This window comes from Aquarana catesbeiana, linkage group LG07 (assembly GCF_042186555.1).
Source record: "Aquarana catesbeiana isolate 2022-GZ linkage group LG07, ASM4218655v1, whole genome shotgun sequence".
Classification (NCBI taxonomy): Eukaryota; Metazoa; Chordata; class Amphibia; order Anura; family Ranidae; genus Aquarana; species Aquarana catesbeiana.
Genome location: NC_133330.1, coordinates 196,083 through 216,563, shown reverse-complemented (window position 1 = coordinate 216,563; position 20,481 = coordinate 196,083).

Here is a 20,481-nt window from a genome sequence, read left to right as displayed (position 1 = left end):
GACTGGATGGATCAGCAGACAGGTGAGCAGACTGGATGGATCAGCAGACAGGTGAGCAGACTGGATGGATCAGCAGACAGGTGAGCAGACTGGATGGATCGGCAGACAGGTGAGCAGACTGGATGGATCGGCAGACAGGTGAGCAGACTGGATGGATCGGCAGACAGGTGAGCAGACTGGATGGATCAGCAGACAGGTGAGCAGACTGGATGGATCAGCAGACAGGTGAGCAGACTGGATGGATCAGCAGACTGGATGGATCAGCAGGCAGGTGAGCAGACTGGATGGATCAGCAGACAGGTGAGCAGACTGGATGGATCAGCAGACAGGTGAGCAGACTGGATGGATCAGCAGACAGGTGAGCAGACTGGATGGATCAGCAGACAGGTGAGCAGACTGGATGGATCAGCAGACAGGTGAGCAGACTGGATGGATCAGCAGACAGGTGAGCAGACTGGATGGATCAGCAGACAGGTGAGCAGACTGGATGGATCAGCAGACAGGTGAGCAGACTGGATGGATCAGCAGACAGGTGAGCAGACTGGATGGATCAGCAGACAGGTAAGCAGACTGGGACTGAAGCTGGATGGCTGTAGTAGGTAAGTATAGCAGACTGGAGGAGAGACTTGGAACGTCAGGCAGGCCGGGTCGATAATCAGGCTGGCAATAAAGGTACAAGAGGAGCAGGCAGAAGGAATCGTCAAACATGCCAAGGGTCAGATGCAGGAACAATCTCAAAACAAGCCGGGTCAAACAGGAGCAGATATCAGATCTTCAGGAAACACATACACAGAGCTGCAGATCAAACAGCAAGGACACAGAGCTGCTGAGGTGTTTAAATAAGGCAGCCCGTTTCCAATCACTGAAATCAGCCTGGACTAAGTTAACCCTTAGGTGGCAGATCCATGGCAGTCAGCCAAAGAAGGAGCGGTGGAGAAGGTGGCCGTCTGACCTATGCGTTCAGACAATTTTTTGGTCCTCAGCCCCAAGGTATGATCGGTTCCAACAACCATCGCCAGCGTCTGTTTTACATGGTGCAGGAATACCTAGGGGCAAGATCTGACTTGGACACCTTTCCCACCGAAAATCCTCTGGGTTACTGGGTCTTGAGGATGGATTACTGGCCAGAGCTTGCACAGTATGCAATTGAGCTACTGGCCTGTCCTGCATCCAGCGTTCTTTCGGAACGCACATTCAGTGCTGCTGGAGGCTTTGTAACCAATCACAGGGTGCGTCTGTCCACCGACTCGGTCGATCGACTGACCTTCATAAAAATGAATCAATCAGTCTTGGATCACCACCAGCTACCAAGCACCTGATGCTGATGTAACCAATTAATTTTTCTATGAATGTGAGATCCCTTGAAGACTGCATTTGTTGAGTGACTATCCTATTCCTCCTCAATCTTCATGTTGATAGCTTCTAAGAACATTTTTGTTTCAGGGCACCACCACCAGTGCCTAAGGCCCAAATTTCTGCTGAGTATATAGGGCAGGCCCCTACTTTCAAACATCCAACTTACAAACGACTCCTACTTGCAAACGGAAGGAGACAACAGGAAGTGAGATGAAATCTACCCCTAGGAAGGGAAATTCTCTCCTGTAAGAGTTAATATGGGAAAAAGGTGTCTCCTCTCCACTGATTTATCACCAATCCTTGTTTCACTAAAAACCCCAAATTTTCAAAATCCAATTGTCTTTGGGATAGAAAGTGAGGTGAAATCTTCTGAAGAGGAGCACAGACAGCAAAACAAATGTTACAGGGGTGATAACCCTTCCCTATGTTTTCCATACTTGATGTGATTGTAGCCGTATTAGTGCAATTGTGACAGAGAAAATTGAGTACTGTCCGTGATACTTTTTTTATTTGCACTAATATACAATTTTTCAGGACAAGCTTTCGGGGTATGTCCCCTTCTTCAAGGTCCAAGCCGTACTGATTCACACATTTTTTAGCAGAATGTTAAAAAAAAAAAAACAATCTCTGAGGGAAAGGAGAAAAAAAAAAAAACAAACACATACAAATCATTGGTAATAAAGATACCAGCAGAGTTAGTGAGATAAGACAGAGGGAGAGACATAGAATGGAGGGGGGGGGGGTCACAGAGGGGTCATAAAACTTTAGTATAATGACCAATTGGTTTCCTTACCCATTATACTAAAGTTTTACGACCCCTCTGTGCCCCCCCCCTCCTCCATTCTATAGCTCTCCCTCTGTCTTATCTCACTTAGGGTCGGTTCACACTGAGGCAGCACGACTTACAGCGCGACTGCCTCAGGCGACCCAGGACACGACTCAGCACCGACTTGCAAGACGACTTCTTAATAGAAGTCTATGCAAGTCGCCCCGAAAGTCGTACAGGAACCTTTTTCTAAGTCGGAGCGACGCAGTCGCTCCGGTTATGAACGGTTCCGTTGCAGAGAACGGGACGCTACTTGTCAGGTGACTAGGTCAGTGTGAACCGGGGCTAACTCTGCTGCTATCCTTATTACCAACGATTTGTATGTGTTTGTCTTTCTTTTTTTTTTTTTTTTTTTTAACATTCTGCTAAAACATTTGTGAATCAGTACTGCTGACAGGGACAGTACTCAATTTTCTCTATGTTTTCTGAAAAGCTTAAAAATAGATTTTTTGGCTGGAGCTACACTTAGAAAATGTACCAGTTCCACATTACAAACAGATTCTACTTAACAACAAACCTACAGTCCCTGTCTTGTTTGCACCGCCTGTATACTGCTGTTCAGAGTATATAGGGCCTGGTGGCCCCACACCTTTCCTTTTTTTAATTTGGGTGCGGGGTTCCCCTTAATATCCATACAAGACCCAAAGGGCCTGGTAATGGACTGGGGGGTACCCATGCCGTTTGTCTCACTGATTTTCATCCATATTGCCAGGACCCGACATTACATTAAACCCGCAAGCAGTTTTAAATGACTTTTTTTCCTTTAAAAATTACATTTTGTGCAGGGACTGTTCTAAACACGGGAAACACGCGTCACTTTACAGGCATACTATAGACACACCCCAGGTACGATATTTAAAGGAATATTTCACTTTTTTTTTTCACTTTAAGCATCATTAGAATCACTGCTCCCAAAAAAACTGCAGTTTTTAAAACTTTTTTCCATTGATACATGTCCGCTGGGGCAGGACCCGGGTCCCCAAACCCTTTTTAAAACAATAAATTGTATATAAGCCTTTAAAATTAACAGTCTTGATTTTTCACTTTCGACTCCCATAAACTTTAACGGTGTTCGAATGTTCTCATCCCTATGGGACACTATTCCTCCCACTGATACCAATAATGGGACACTATTCCTCCCACTGACACCAATGATGGGACACTATTCCTCCCACTGACACCAATGATGGGACACTATTCCTCCCACTGACACCAATGATGGGACACTATTCCTCCCACTGACACCAATGATGGGACACTATTCCTCCCACTGACACCAATGATGGGACACTATTCCTCCCACTGATACCAATGATGGGACACTATTCCTCCCACTGACACCAATGATGGGACACTATTCCTCCCACTGACACCAATGATGGGACACTATTCCTCCCACTGATACCAATGATGGGGCACTATTCCTCCCACTGATACCAATGATGGGGCACTATTCCTCCCACTGATACCAATGATGGGACACTATTCCTCCCACTGACACCAATGATGGGACACTATTGATCTTTTATTAAAAAGAATCAAGCAACCAATTTTATACAAAAGTAAAAAACAAAACCATAGTACAAAACTTCAACAGAAATCCAAGGAATACACATCCATGTTCAGAATATATACAATATATACATAATCCACTACCAAAATTATTTACATAAAGCAGAAGAGAGGGCCTAAGAGGCACAACCCATCACCTATGTACGCAGCCATTTATCAAAAATTAATCCAAAAAAATAATAATCTAGGGTGATAAGAGACAGACAGCCACACCCGGGAAAGAGAATCCTGGCAGTCAGGGAGGGAAAGAGACTCCTGGCAGTCAGCCCCCTGACTCCACTTGTCTCTCTCGAGCACCCGAATCTTCTCCACCTCATGCAAAATGTCATACACCACCACCTGAACAGGAAGGATTTTACGCCGAATGCTGACCTGACACCGTGCGTTCCAAGTGAAATAACGGACTACTAGGCTAACTAGAAAAAGTGTATCTAAACAAAAACCACCACCAGTATTGAATGCTCCATACACCCACTCAGCATAACCCAGCCTGGAGAGGAAAGGGACACCGAGGGCCCGCCCCACTTGTTTATACACCTCTATGTTAAAAGGGCAATGAAGCAGAAAATGGTCCATAGTCTCCTCCTCACCTGCACACTCCTCCCGAGGACAGCTACGATCCACCCCACTGCGGAATTTCAAATTGCCCCTAACATAGAGCCTCCCATGGAAGCACAACCAGGCCAGATCCCTGAATTTAGGGGGTACTCTGTCCAAATTAATAAGTCTTAACCCTGCCCTCAAAACTGGGCCTGGGCAATCCCTTAAGGCCAGTGGGTCATGAAAGACTTCGCTCAAGACTCGGCTCATAAGGACTTTCCTCGGAACCGATCTGAGATCTTCAGCCGACAATCGCCACTGCCGTAGTAACTTCAGGCACGGAGCGACATAGGCTGGTAGCTGACCACGATGACCCCTGAGATTCTTCACTTGGCCACCTTCTTCCCAAAGTCGTAGAAAAGGCCTAAACCAAGATCTAAATATGCCTTCCCATCCAGGAGGTTCCACTGCAAGCATATTACCAATGTTAAACTTGAGAAAAAGCAGTGAAAAGAAAAGAACTGGGTTGACCATACCTAAGCCACCCTCCCTCCTGGATAGATAGGTGACATTCCTCTTGATGGGGTTCAGTCTGTTCCCCCACAACATCTGGAAGAACACACTACTGACCCTAGCATAGAGAGACACTGGCAAGATGCAGACAAAGCTGACATACAAGAAGATCGGAATCAGGTAAGTCTTAATCAGATCAACCCTTTCCCTCATAGATAACTTCCATCTCTTCCAGCTGACCACCTTAGTATTGGCAATTTCCAGTCTGCCTTCCCAGTTTTTGAGGCCATAATCGCCAGGTCCAAATTCAATGCCTAGAATCTTAATTCTTTCCTGGGGCACTGGAAAGGTGTCCGGGAGATCAAACCCCTCACCTTCCTTTCCCATCCAGAAAACTTCACTCTTTTCCTGATTGATCTTGGAGCCTGATGCTTCAGAATACCGTGATGTCAGAGAGACCACCTCCTCTGCTTCATCCGCCCCGGTGACAATCACAGACACATCGTCCGCATAGGCAACAACCCTCAAAGGCGGCTCACCCGGGAGCCCCACTGGCACCCCACACAACATGCTGCTCTCTAGCCTCCTGATGAAGGGGTCGATTGCAAACACATAGAGCAGGGGACTCAGGGGACAACCTTGACGCACTCCAGAGCCAACCTCAAAGGACTGCCCAACCCAACCATTAACAAGAGGAAAGCTTTCTGCCCCCTTATACAAGACTTTTAACCAATCGACAAAACCACCCGGCAGACCGTACTTACTAAGGAGCAACCACAGGTACTCATGGTTAACACGATCAAAAGCTTTTGCCTGATCCAATGTCAGCAAATACTTTCCCCAGCCTGCAGCCCTGCATCGCTCCAAGGCCTCCCGGACAGCTAAAACTGCTGTGAAGGTGCACCTACCCTGGACCAAACAGTGCTGATGGCGAGAAAGCAAAGACTCTGCTACTGACGATAGGCGCCAGAAAATGATCTTTGCCAGTATCTTTCTATCGACATTAAGAAGGCTGATGGGGCGCCAATTCTCAATCATCGAAGGATCTTTACCATTTGAAAGAAGAATCACAGCTGAGTGCCTCATGGAAGGGGGAAGTACCCCCTCTGCAAGGCAACTGTTAAAAACCTCTACCAAATGTGGGGCCAGAATGGACTTAAAAGCTTTGTAAAACTCAGCCGTCAAGCCATCCGGTCCAGGTGACTTTTTGATGGCAAGCTGTTCAATTGCCCTTATCACCTCTTCAACTGTGATCTCCTCTGTCAAATTCATCAATGGGACATCTTCATCATTTAGACCTGGAGTAGAGTCCAAAAAGCTTTCCATCTTGTCACGGTCAAGCTCTTTCCCCCCAAGAAGGTCAGCATAAAAAGGACCTCACGACCTCCAGAATCCCTGACCTGGACTTTGTCAAGGAACCTGTACTGTCCTTAAGGCCAACGACCGTTTTAACAGCTACACCTTGTTTGCAGTTCTGGTAAGGGTCAGGCGAGTGGTACTTCCCATAGTCCCTCTCCAGAACCAAAGAGGCATTTCGGTCATATTGACACTTCCTGAGAAGGAGTTTCACTTCGGAGATTGCCCCAGGATCTCCTCCTCTCGAGACAAGAATATCCAGCTTCCTCCGTAAACGTTGGTAGGTCATGTATTTATTAAACTGTTTTCTATTGGCTAGGCCCCTGAAGAATCCAGCGATCCTCTTTTTGGTCAGCTCCCACCACTCAGCCTTGCTGCTACAAAAGTCCAGGATGGTCACCTGTGCCTGAAAGAATTCCTCAAAGGATTTTCTAACATGTTCTTCCTTGAGTAGAGTCGAATTCAATCTCCAGATGCCCTTACCCCTCTGAGGGGCGTCTGAAGCATTCAGGACCACAGATAGCATACAGTGATCGGAGAACTCTACTGCCTGCACCACTGGGGGTGAGAAAGCAGAGGTCTCCTTCAAAAAAAACCTATCTATTCTACTCTGACTATTACCTCGATGAAAGGTGAACCCAGTGTCATCCGGGAGGTGCTTAATGTGCACATCCACAAGACCAGCATCCCTAACCATACTATTTAAAAAAACGCTATCATATCCCAGCCTGTCCTTGAAGTCCTTCCTGTCCTTGGGCCTAGTTACTGTATTAAAGTCACCTCCAAAGACCACTTGCCGGGATGTAAAAAGAAATGGCTTGATCCTTGTAAAAAGGCATTTCCTGTCCCACTTTGTGTGCGGCCCATAAACATTAATTAGGCGCAGGTCCTACCCTCTCACAAGGACGTCTAAGACCATACATCTCCCAATCTCCACCTCAATAACCCGCCGGACAGTTACCATGCCGGTTTTAAACAACACCGCCACACCGCCGTAAGGCTCGGCCGCAAGAGACCAGTAAGATGGACCATACCTCCACTCTCTCTTGGCCATATGAATATCTGCCAAGGAGGTGAGCCTAGTCTCTTGCAAAAATAAAATTTCAGCGTCTAATTGGCTGAACAAAAAGAAGGCCATAGAACGAGCTCTTACTGACTTAATGCTGGCGACATTTATTGTCACCACTTTTAACGGAGGGGGAACCGCCATTTGGGTTATTGGGTGGATTGCTTCTTAGCTCCCCTCTGCTGCTCATCACCAGAAGCCTCTCTCTTTCTTGAGGCCGCCTCAAACTCCATTTCGGAATCAGAACTTCGCTCCGAAGAAGCTCCAGATGAAGAGATATCCCAATTAGAGGACCTATAACGGTTGGAGACAGGCACTGGAGCCTGTTCCGTCCTCACCACCTGCTTCTTCCGCTTCCCAACCTTCCTTCTCTCCTCCAGGTACTGCAGGTCCGCTTCAGAGATGCCCTCATTTCTTACTTTTTCCTGTGAAGTCTTTTCCACAAGACTTCTTTACAGATGAAGAAGCAACCTTTTTAGTACATGTTACCACTCCTGGTGGGGGGGGTGCTCCCTTTGAGTCAGACTTAGGAGGGGTAGACTCCTGGGGGGGAACTGACTCGGGGGGCACAGACTTGGAAGGTTCTGACACATGAGGAAAGGGTACAGTAGGCTGGGGGGAGACAGATACAGATACAGAAGGAATACTTACAGACACATGAGGGGTGGCCACAGGAACTGGAGAGGGATCCTGAGCAGGACCAGGGGAGTCGGTCACCGCAGAGGAGGATGGTACACCAGGGGCCTCACCCTCCATCCTGTCCAGCCTTGACAAGTCATCAATTACCTCCTTCTCCATAATGTGCCAGGCTTCAGGACATCTGCTGTAGGGGTGGCCAAGGCGCAGGCACAGGTTGCACCTGATCATCTCGGTGCAGTCCTTGGCCATATGACCCTGACCCCGACACACTGAACATATCAAGGCTGAACAGGAGGAACTCAAATGCCCCTTTTCTCCACAGCGGTGACACAGCTTCGGCTGACCAGGGTAGAAAATAGTCATCCTATCCCTCCCTATAAAAGCTGAGGAGGGCAGGTGACGGACAACATTCCCATCCCTGGCCAACCTGACTGTAACCGACCCACCCCCAGTCCAGATGTTACGCTCATCAAGTATTTTATCGGGCTTAGTCGATACCTCACCATAATTCTTTAACCAGACCTCTAAATCTCGAGCAGGAACACTCTCATTAGTGAGAATAAATGTGATTTTTTTTCACTGTAGACCTTTGTGAAACTGCAACTGGGGTCAGACCTTCCCATTCGGGTCTTGACCTGCACCGAGCCTCATATCTCTCCCAGAACAGGTCAAGACCCTCTGGTCTGGTGAAACTAATGGTATAATCCCATGTCCCAGCAACATGTATTAGGGCATACAGATCGTTTGCCCCAAAACCCATCTCCAAAATCATGTCCACCACTGCACGCCGTGCTGGAGGGATTGCACCACCTTCCCATTTAAGAATCACTACATTTCGTCTCGGACCCCCAGCAGAAGCCAGAGACCCAAGACCAGATCCTGGGGTGCTCAAGGTGGTAGGTCGCAGGGGGAAAACCCTCTTGGGGGCGGAGCTACCAGGAGCAGAGCGTACCACCTGAGCAAATGTAGGCTTATCAGGGCCAAGGCCCCACACTGATGTAACATTAGTCTGTACATTACAATTATTATTATTATCTGCTGGAATGGAGTTGGTAAGACTGTCCATCACACTTGTGCTGGGAAGATTCTTATCAGTCACACAAACATTCACATTCCCATCAGGAATAGTCACAGTTTCTGATGTAATACCAGCTGTCTCCTGAAGCTGTGCTGTAGAGTCCTCAGCAGCTGTGGGGCAAACAGCTTTAGACTCAGCTAAAGGGGGGTTAATTGGTTCTGCTGAATCTTGTAGTTCCTCTGCAGGAATGTCATTTTTTAAATGCATTTTTTGCTGCACTGCAACATCAGCAGGTACAGCATTGCTACACATGGGATTAGCAGCCTGATTGTCACTGGGCACATTGTCTGTATCAGTCACAAAAACAGTTTTATGCACCACATGGGACTTGACAGGCTTTACCTTGTCAGGCACATTATCTGTCATGTCCTCCTCATGGAACACCAGCTGATCACCCCGCATAGGAGACTCCATTGCTTGGATTACCCTGAGCATGCCTCCTGAGTCCTGGGAAGGCATGGGGCTGCTTACCTCTCCCTGAGGGGGCAGGGGGTCTGAACTGGGGGTCTCCTCCTCCACCTCCATTTTTGTCATCCTGGCAAACCTTCTGTCATTGCAGAATTTTTCCTTAAAGGGCCCATCTCTGCCTTCCATCATGGCCACAATGGTCTCCTGGTGTTCAACCCGGACCTTGGCCAGTTGGCTCTCCGGATCCATGGATCCACGTCTCTGGCTATGTAAGCCCTCACGCTGTCTTCTCAAGCGCTTCACCTCCACTCTGAGCTTGTACAGCTTGTCTCTTTCTCTATTCAGGACCTTAATCCCGGCCACCACTCGCTCCTGAATTGCCTCTGAGCCTTCATTCTCACCAGGGGTAGAGAGATCACCAGCCATGGCTTGTACAGAGGAAGGCATGTCACCTGATGGCCCAGGAGATGGCTGAGAGCTTCCAGCAGGAGAGGCCCCGCTGTCCTCCATGGCTTCCCCAGAAAGGAGCCAGGAGAGCTGGGAGAGATTTCACCACCACTCCCCTCTCACACCGATCACCTGCAGTAGCTCCAGACAGCTTCCTCCTGACACACCTGTGCTCCAATGATGGGTGGGGCACTATTCCTCCCACTGACACCAATGATGGGGCACTATTCCTCCCACTGACACCAATGATGGGACACTATTCCTTCCACTGACACCAATGATGGGGCACTATTCCTCCCACTGATACCAATGATGGGGCACTATTCCTTCCACTGACACCAATGATGGGGCACTATTCCTCCCACTGATACCAATGATGGGGCACTATTCCTCCCACTGACACCAATGATGGGGCACTATTCCTCCCACTGACGCCAATGATGGGGCACTATTCCTCCCACTGACACCAATGATGGGGCACTATTCCTCTCACTGACACCGATGATGGGGCACTATTCCTCCCACTGACACCAATGATGGGACACTATTCCTCCCACTGACACCAATGATGGGACACTATTCCTCCCACTAATACCAATGATGGGACACTATTCCTCCCACTGATACCAATGATGGGGCACTATTCCTCCCACTGACACCAATGATGGGACACCATTCCTCCCACTGATACCAATGATGGGACACTATTGCTCCCACTGACACCAATGATGGGGCACTATTCCTCCCACTGACACCAATGATGGGACACTATTCCTCCCACTGATACCAATGATGGGGCACTATTCCTCCCACTGACACTGATGATGGGGCACTATTCCTCCCATTGACACCGATGATGGGACACTATTCCTCCCACTGATACCAATGATGGGGCACTATTCCTTCCACTGATACTAATGATGGGACACTATTCCTCCCACTGATACCAATGATGGGACACTATTCCTTCCACTGATACTAATGATGGGACACTATTCCTCCCACTGATACCAATAATGGGGCACTATTCCTCCCACTGATACCAATGATGGGACACTATTCCTCCCACTGATACCAATGATGGGACACTATTCCTCCCACTGATACCAATAATGGGGCACTATTCCTCCCACTGATACCAATGATGGGACACTATTCCTCCCACTGATACCAATGATGGGGCACTATTCCCCTCCACTGACACCAATGATGGGACACTATTCCTCCCATTGACACCAATGATGGGACACTATTCCTCCCACTGACACCAATGATGGGGCACTATTCTTCCCACTGACACCAATGATGGGACACTATTCCTCCCACTGACACCGATGATGGGGCACTATTCCTCCCACTGATACCAATGATGGGACACTATTCCTCCCACTGACACCGATGATGGGGCACTATTCCTCCCACTGACACCGATGATGGGGCACTATTCCTCCCACTGACACCACACCAATGATGGGGCACTATTCCTCCCACTGACACCAATGATGGGACACTATTACTCCCACTGATACTAATGATGGGACACTATTCCTCCCACTGACACCAATGATGGGACACTATTACTCCCACTGATACTAATGATGGGACACTATTCCTCCTACTGATACGCAATAGTCCGAAGGATCCCCTATCCTATAGTAGTAAGGCTGTTCCTCTATGTATAGATATGGAAGTATTAGACACGCCTCATTTTCAGTACCTACCTTGCTCCATGTGTGTGTCTGAGGACATTAGAGTTGGAGGTCCCAGGCCTGCAGACATAATAATGAAAGACGGGCCGGCTGGAGGAACTCTGCAGGTAGGAGGAACGTTGTCCTGAATATGGAAAGTGAAGAGAACCGACAAACTCTTCCAAACTCCAAACTCTGAATGTGGACTGGAGATTGCAGCAGATTTCATCCCATGAATGGGGTCTCTGGGGAGAAGACAGACAATGGAACCCACTAGACTGACTGCATTGGGAAGGTTTGGCCAGACGGTGATAAGGAACGCTCAGAATACGGACTATGGAAGGGATTGTGTTCATTCTGTGTAAAAATAGAACCTCGGAGACCAACTATTGTGAAGGAGATTTCTCCAGATATAAAAAGACATCAGCAGAAGGGACTTTTCTGGGCACAAACAGCTAATAGAAGAAAGAGTATAGGATAGTATATAGGATGGTATATATAGCATAGTACATAGGATAGTATATAAGATGGTATATAGGATGGTATATATAGCATAGTACATAGGATAGTATATATGATAGTATATATAGGATGGTATATAGAGTATAGGATAGTATATATATATATATATATATATGATAGTATACAGAGTATAATATAGTTTATAGAGTATAGGATAGTATATAGGATGGTATATAGAGTATAGGATAGTATATATATGATAGTATACAGAGCATAATATAGTATATAGAGTATAAGATAGTGTGTATATATATATGTGTGTGTGATAGTATATAAGATAGTATAGAGAGTATAGGATAATATTGTGTCCAGGATGGGAGGTATATCTGTCCCGGGTTCAGGTTGTATACAAATTACTTTCCTGTGTATTGATCCCGATTGGCTCACTGAGGGGTTAATAAGCTCGGCTGAAGCAGAATATGCAAATAAAGAGAAAGTGAGATTTTGGTGTAATATACAGTAAATTATAAAAGGATTCAGTTTTATTGATACAAAATGGTAAAAACATTAATAAAAGAAAGTTTTTTCCATGTATTTGAACAGTTCATTCAGTCTACTCAGCATGTTTCACTATAAAAAGAGCTTCTTCAGGAAATAACTTTTATCATGTAAACTACAAAAAGAAATACAGTTAATCATTGACAAAACAGTAGAGTTCTGAGAGAAATAGTTCTATAGACATCGATGGGTCCCCAGGAGGAGAGAATCATCATGTATTCCTTTTTACAGATATATAAACTCCCCTGACGGAGACACTTGTATTATGAAGGTGTCTGGAGGAAGATATCAGCAACTATAGGGGGAGAAAAGGTCAAGAATAAGATACCTGGGAATGGACTTGTATTGGATTATACTAATAATCAAACTTGATTTTTAGATAACATTTATAAGTGGATATGCCTTTAAGAAAAGATATATAGTATATTTACCTCCCCTTCAATAGGGAAAATGACAGAGCCGTTAGAAAGAGCCCAAGTTAAAGAGGAAGTAAAGCCTGATGGGTTTTACTTCCTTCCTTTGCCCCTGCAAACTAAAAGCATAATGTGCTAGTATGCATCACATCCTAGCACATTATGTGAGACTTACCTGCAAACAAAGCCCGCCCCTCCCCCACTGGTGGCTGCATCCATCTTTACCCATCTTCCTTCTGGGGCTGCGGACTCCGGCTCTGTGATTGGCCGTAGCCGCGTGATGTCACTCCCACGCATGCACGGGAGCCACCAGTCACGGCACCCGCTCGTGAAGAAACGGCACGGGGCAGATGACATCATCGGCGCAAAACACAGTGAATATCTCCTAAACGGCGCACGTTTAGGAGATATTTTCAGTACCTATAGGTATGCCTTACCTATGGGTACAACTTCCATAGAGAGGTACAACCTCTTTAAGACGGTTAGTATACCCAGATTGCAAACAAGTGAATTCTTCCCATTGGACAATGCAGGGCACAGAGAATGACCAAAGACCTCCCGTGTTCCACTCCACCGAGGAGCTAGAGAAAAAAAGTGTCAAAAATAAACGCAGTACACAGGTTTTTAAAGTACTTTATTAAGGCAGCTCCGGCGTCTCTTCCAATTTCTTCTCCCCTCTCCAGCTCTTCTCCCCTCTCTGGCTCTTCTCCTGCATCTCCGGCTCTTCTCCCCCTCCGGCTCTTCTCCCCTCTCCGGCTCTTCTCTTGCCTCTCCGGCTCTTCTCCAGCCTCTCCGACTCTTCTCCCGCCTCTCCGGCTCTTCTCCCCTCTCCAGCTCTTCTCTTGCCTCTCCAGCTCTTCTCTTGCCTCTCCGTCTCTTCTCCTGCCTCTCCGGCTCTTCTCCCGCCTCTCCGGCTCTTCTCCCCTCTCCGGCTCTTCTCCCTCTGCGGGTTCTCCTGCCTCTCCAGCTCTTCTCCTGCCTCTCTGGTTCTTCTCCTGCCTCTCCGGCTCTTCTCCCGCCTCTCCAGCTCTTCTCCCCTCTCTGGCTCTTCTCCCTCTGCGGGTTCTCCTGCCTCTCCGGCTCTTCTCCTGCCTCTCTGGTTCTTCTCCTGCCTCTCCGGCTCTTCTCCCCTCTCCGGCTCTTCTCCTGCCTCTCTGGCTCTTCTCCTGCCTCTCCGGCTCTTCTCCCCTCTCCGGCTCTTCTCCTGCCTATCCGGCTCTTCTCCCCTCTCCGGCTCTTCTCCTGCCTCTCCGGCTCTTCTCCCCTCTCCGGCTCTTCTCCTGCCTCTCCGGCTCTTCTCCTGCCTCTCCGGCTCTTCTCCTGCCTCTCCGGCTCTTCTCCCCTCTCCGGCTCTTCTCCTGCCTCTCCGGCTTTTCTCCTGCCTCTCCGGCTCTTCTCCCCTCTCTGGCTCTTCTCCCCTCTCCGGCTCTTCTCCCTCTGCGGGCTCTCCTGCCTCTCCGGCTCTTCTCCCTTTGCGGGTTCTCCTGCCTCTCCGGCTCTTCTCCCCTCTCCGGCTCTTCTCCCTCTGCGGGTTCTCCTCCCTCTCCAGTTCTTCTCGCTCTTTTGTTACCATCTTCTCCCTCTGTTCTTCTTTCGATGTTGACTCAACACGATCTCCCGGTGTAATGCTGGGTCCGCCATGTGCAATGACTTACATTGGCATGGGGCGGGGCCACCACCTAATGTCATCCGGAGCCCCCGCACCCTTGTGACGTCATCAACCCAATTATGCCCCGGGCAATGATGTCACAAGAGGGCTTCCAGATTCCAAGCACAAGTCGCGTGCCAAAGTCAGATCAGTTAAGACCCCAATCTGACTTTGATCCGACTTCAGTGATATTCAATGGGCTGAAGTCGGACCAAAGTAGTACAGGGAGCCTTTTCAAAGTCGGACCAGTTAAGACGCTCCCATAGGGAAACACTGAATTTCACACGTCATGCGACACGAGCTCCCAATGTCGGAGCGTTTGTCATACCGGTGTGAACCCGGCCTAAAATCCAATTGTCCTGCTGCACCTTCTTCACCATGCTGAGACTTATCCAGGGAGTCAAACCCAACCCGCTACTCAGCCAATTCCTCACCATTTACAGAGGAGAGTATACAGGGAATAATAGTATACAGGATATAGCAAAGCATAAAATGGTATACAGGGTATAAGATAAGAATGGTTTGCTGTGGGCCGTAGGAACCTAAAGGGTTAATAAAAGAGGAAGAATGTCTGGAAATGGTTAGTAACATACATATACAGCTTCAGGTTATTAGAGGAATAGACATCAGATATCCTGATAGACGTTTATTTAAGAACCATTGAAAAGTCCTGCTGACTAGAAAGGATTCCATAAAGCTCAGAATAAATAAATCTCTCTTCAGTTTTCATTCATGTATCCTTTCACCCAGGTGGCATGGATACTTTGTACATGTAGTACTTTGCCCCATCTTCCTGGGTGTTGTCTAAGAGTAGCTGTGAGGTTGTAGAATTCTGTACCACTAGACTGGGATTAATGAAGAAGTTATATAAGCATTACCTGCAATGTGAATAATAATACTAGAACTAGTCTAGAGGGCGCTCTAGGGGGGTGGCTGGGACACGATTCAACGTCCCCTGAGAGTTACCTCTTAGTATAAGCATTAGGTGAAGATCTCTATGTAGCAGCTGAAAAGGGACAACCTTTATTCCTAACTCTTCAGCTGGCTAGCGTTGGGGCCCAGTTGTACTATTGGAGCACATGAGGATAGTCCCAGTCATATATGCCGGTAGCAATAAAGCCACTAGATGGCTTTGGCAGAAATTGGTGGAAGACACCGAATGGTGGCCAGTAGAAGGATTGGCAGAGGAGGGTGGAGGATAGTGAACAGAGGCTGGTGGAGAGATTGGCAGAGAGGGGTGGAGGCCAGTGGATAGGTTGGCAGAGACGGGTGGAGGACAATGAACATAGGCTGGTGCAGAGATTGGCAGAGAGGGGTGAAGGACAGTGGTGGAGGCCAGTGGATAGGTTGGCAGAGAGGGGTGGAGGACAGTGAATGGAGGCTGGTGGAGGGATTGGCAGAGAGGGGTGGAGGCCAGTGGATAGGTTGGCAGAGAGGGGTGGAGGACAATGAATGGAGGCCGGTGGAGAGATTGGCAGACACTGAATGGTGTAGATAAAGAATAGAAGTGGTGTGAGGAGAGAGCCTTGGGGGCAGTGGCATAGCATGGGGGGGCCAGAGGGGCCTTTGCCCCGGGCACAACATTTAGAGGGGCACAGGGACAGGTGGCAGATTACCAGTAGCTGTTTTCCTGCGCTGTGCAGTCTAGGAGACTGTGAGCGCTTCACTATGAGGAAGAAGTTGCGGTGTGGTCCCGGCTTAGGCTCCAGCAGTAACACTGACACTGCGGCGAGTGACTGAACAGTGAAGATGATGTCAGGGATTGTGACCGTGCGGAGAATGGGGGGAACTCTCCATTACACGTCACTCCCAACACACCAGGTTCAGGATCCCCGCTCGCTCTGCCCGTTCTCTTAGTCCACCCCACAGCTGGGACTTCCGCCGGCGCATCTCCTGAGTCTGACTCCTGCTTGTCACCGAGTGTGCTGCTACCCGGCCCCGGCACTCTGACCTTGCAGCGACCAACCCAGGACTGTCTGGAGGAAACCCAGGCCAGGAGGAAGAGGATGCGACCTCCACACAGACAGAAGCACCTCACCTGCAGCCTGCACAGACACTGAGTACTCGCTCTGTACTGCATGGTGACAGCCGAGCCGAGGAGGGGGGGAGCAGAGCTGAGGGAAAGAGAGCTTTGTATTTGGGGGGGGAGATGCACACAGATGTAACCCCTCAAACCTCATACACAGCGCACCCTCCTCAACCCTGCACTCCATACACAGCACACCTCTAAACCCTGCATTCCGTACACAGCACACCTCTGAACCCTGCACTCCGTACACAGCACACCTCTGAACCCTGCATAGTGCACACAGTGCACCCCCTCAACCCTGCACAGTGCACACAGCACGCCCCCTCAACCCTGCACTCCTTACACAGCACACCTCTGAACCCTGCACTCCATACACAGCACACCTCTGAAACCTGCACTCCGTACACAGCGCACCTCTGAACCCTGCACTCCTTAACTCTGCACAGTGCACACAGCGCGCCCCCTCAACCCTGCATGCCATACACAGCACACCTCTGAACCCTACACTCCATATACAGCACACCTCTGAACCCTGCATTCCGTACACAGCACACCTCTGAACCCTGCATTCCATACACAGTGCACCTCTGAACCCTGCACTCCGTACACAGCGCACCTCTGAACCCTGCACTCCTCAACCCTGCACAGTGCACACAGCACGCCCCCTCAACCCTGCACTCCTTACACAGCACACCTCTGAACCCTGCACTCCTCAACTCTGCACAGTGCATACAGCACACCCCCTCAACCCTGCACAGTGCACACAGCGCGCCCCCTCAACCCTGCACACAGCGAGCCCCCTCAACCCTGCACTCCATACAAAGGGCACCTCTGAACCCTGCACTCCGTACACAGTGCACCTCTGAACCCTGCATTCCCCAACTCTGCACAGTGCACACAGTGCACCCCCTCAACCCTGCACACAGCACATCCCCTCAACCCTGCACCCCCTCAACCCTGCACTCCATACACAGCGCACCTCTGAACCCTGCACACAGCGCGCCCCCTCAACCCTGCACTCCGTACACAGCACACGTCTGAACCCTGCATTCCGTACACAGCGCACCTCTGAACCCTGCACTCCGTACACAGCACACCTCTAAACCCTGCACTCCTCAACTCTGCACAGTGCATACAGCACACCCCCTCAACCCTGCACAGTGCACACAGCGCGCCCCCTCAACCCTGCACACAGCGAGCCCCCTCAACCCTGCACTCCATACAAAGGGCACCTCTGAACCCTGCACTCTGTACACAGTGCACCTCTGAACCCTGCATTCCCCAACTCTGCACAGTGCACACAGTGCACCCCCTCAACCCTGCACACAGCACATCCCCTCAACCCTGCACCCCCTCAACCCTGCACTCCATACACAGCGCACCTCTGAACCCTGCACACAGCGCGCCCCCTCAACCCTGCACTCCGTACACAGCACACCTCTGAACCCTGCATTCCGTACACAGCGCACCTCTGAACCCTGCACTCCGTACACAGCGCACCTCTGAACCCTGCACTCCTCAACTCTGCACAGTGCATACAGCACACCCCCTCAACCCTGCACAGTGCACACAGCGCGCCCCCTCAACCCTGCACACAGCGAGCCCCCTCAACCCTGCACTCCGTACACAGCACACCTCTGAACCCTGAATTCTGTACAAAGGGCACCTCTGAACCCTGCACTCCATACACAGCGCACCTCTGAACCCTGCATTCCTCAACTCTGCACAGTGCATACAGCACACGCCCTCAACCCTGCACAGTGCACACAGCGCGCCCCCTCAACCCTGCACACAGCGAGCCCCCTCAACCCTGCACTCCGTACAAAGGGCACCTTTGAACCCTGCACTCCGTACACAGTGCACCTCTGAACCCTGCATTCCTCAACTCTGCACAGTGCACACAGCACATACCCTCAACCCTGCACACAGCACATACCCTCAACCCTGCACCCCCTGAGCCCCCTCAACCCTGCACTCCGTACACAGCGCACCTCTGAACCCTGCACACAGCTCACCCCCTCAACCCTGCACTCCGTACTCAGCACACCTCTGAACCCTGCATTCCGTACAAAGGGCACCTCTGAACCCTGCACTCCGTACACAGCGCACCCCTAAACCCTGCATTCCTCAACTCTGCATAGTGCACACAGCGCACCCCCTCAACCCTGCACACAGCACATCCCCTCAACCCTGCACCCCCTGAGCCCCTTCAACCCTGCACTCTGTACACAGCGCACCTCTGAACCCTGCACTCCATAGACAGCGCACCCCTCAACCCTGCACACAGCGCACCCCCTTAACCCTGCACTCCGTACACAGCACACCTCTGAACCTTGCACTCCGTACACAGCGCAACCCTCATTACTAATAATTAGTTCTAGAATATTTTGTCTATTGGTGGGTCTCGTCACCTCCACAGTCTGTGGTGTGTAGGCAGTGAGATAATGTGCTGTAGCCTCTAGCAACCAATCATGTGCTGTAACCTCTAGCAACCAATCAGTGAGCCATAATGATGTGCTATAACCTCTAGCAACCAGTTAGGGAGCATTAATATTGTGTAGTAACCTCTAGCAACCAGTGAGTGGTAATGATGTGCAGTAACCTTCAGCAGCCAATCAGTGAACAGTAATGATCTGCTGTAATTTCTAGCAAGCAATCAAGTAGTAGTAACGATGTGCAGTAACCTCTAGCAACCAATGGGTAAGCGGTAATTATGTGCAGTATCGTCTAGTAACCAATCAGTGAGCAATAATAATGTGTGTAGGAATCAGGTAGTGTAGTGGTCAGTATAGGAATCAGGTGTTTCAATGTAGTAGTCAGGTAGGTCAGTGTAGGAATCGGGTAGGTCAGTGAAGTGGTCAGGTAGGTCGGTGTAGGAATCAGGTTGGTCAGTACTAGTGTACTAGACTCAGGGAGTGCTACGCCACTGCTTGAGGGACCCCTATAGAGGAAGAGTGCAGTGAAGTAGGGGAACCATGAAAGAGCTGAGTCTTGGAGGCCAAGGTGTGGAGGTTCTTGAGAAGAAGCGGGTGAGAAGGTCTTATTGTATGGAGCAATGGCCGTTGGTTTGAGTAGTTAATAAATTGTTGGGTATTTTTCAGGCAGTTTCCATGGAGTTTTCTGGGTGAAAACCAGACTAAAGTGGTGAGAAGGTTATCGGTAAGGTTGAAGCTCTGATGGTTGTAGATCAGAAGTTTGGAGGGTAATGGAAGAAGGAGATGGAGATCACTTCCAGTGGCAGGGGTTCAGTCAGGGTGACCATGTTGTAGGGGGTTGGGGAAGATGCGAGTTAGAGAATTTAGAACAGAGGAAGAGCGTGAGTGGAGTAGTTGTGAGGGAGACATCCAGGTGGGTAGGTAGGCATTAGAGAAAAGTATGGCAGCCTCCTCTGCAGTCCTGGGGTCAGGAGAGGAAAGTATTGATGTTGGTGGACATTGCTTGTTAGGGGTGAGTCTGAGAGGCAGAGGAGCCTCCATTTTTACTATTTCAGGGGATAGTTTGGTATTTGTGGGGGATGGGAACCTTTATGAAGTGTTCAGCACTGACTTTGCTTCCCATTATTCTGGGCTGCAATCTGTTGGGGAAGATTATTCAGAACAATCGGTCCCCGGAGAGGCTGAATATAATGACATGGACCTGTGCCAGCTCCGCTCTATTCACTATACAGGGAGGGGCACCCCACACACTGGAAATAATAGAGGGCATGTTGGTGTATTCTGAGGAGGACCCCTCCCAGGAAAATGAGGGGCCAACGCTGTCAACCTCCACTTGGAAAAATTCATGTATAAAAAAAAAAACATTTAAAAAAGCCATTTGCCTGGCTGTCCAACTTCAATAAAGTGAGCGGGTCACCACAATCAAGCATGCAGCAAGTGAAGTCAG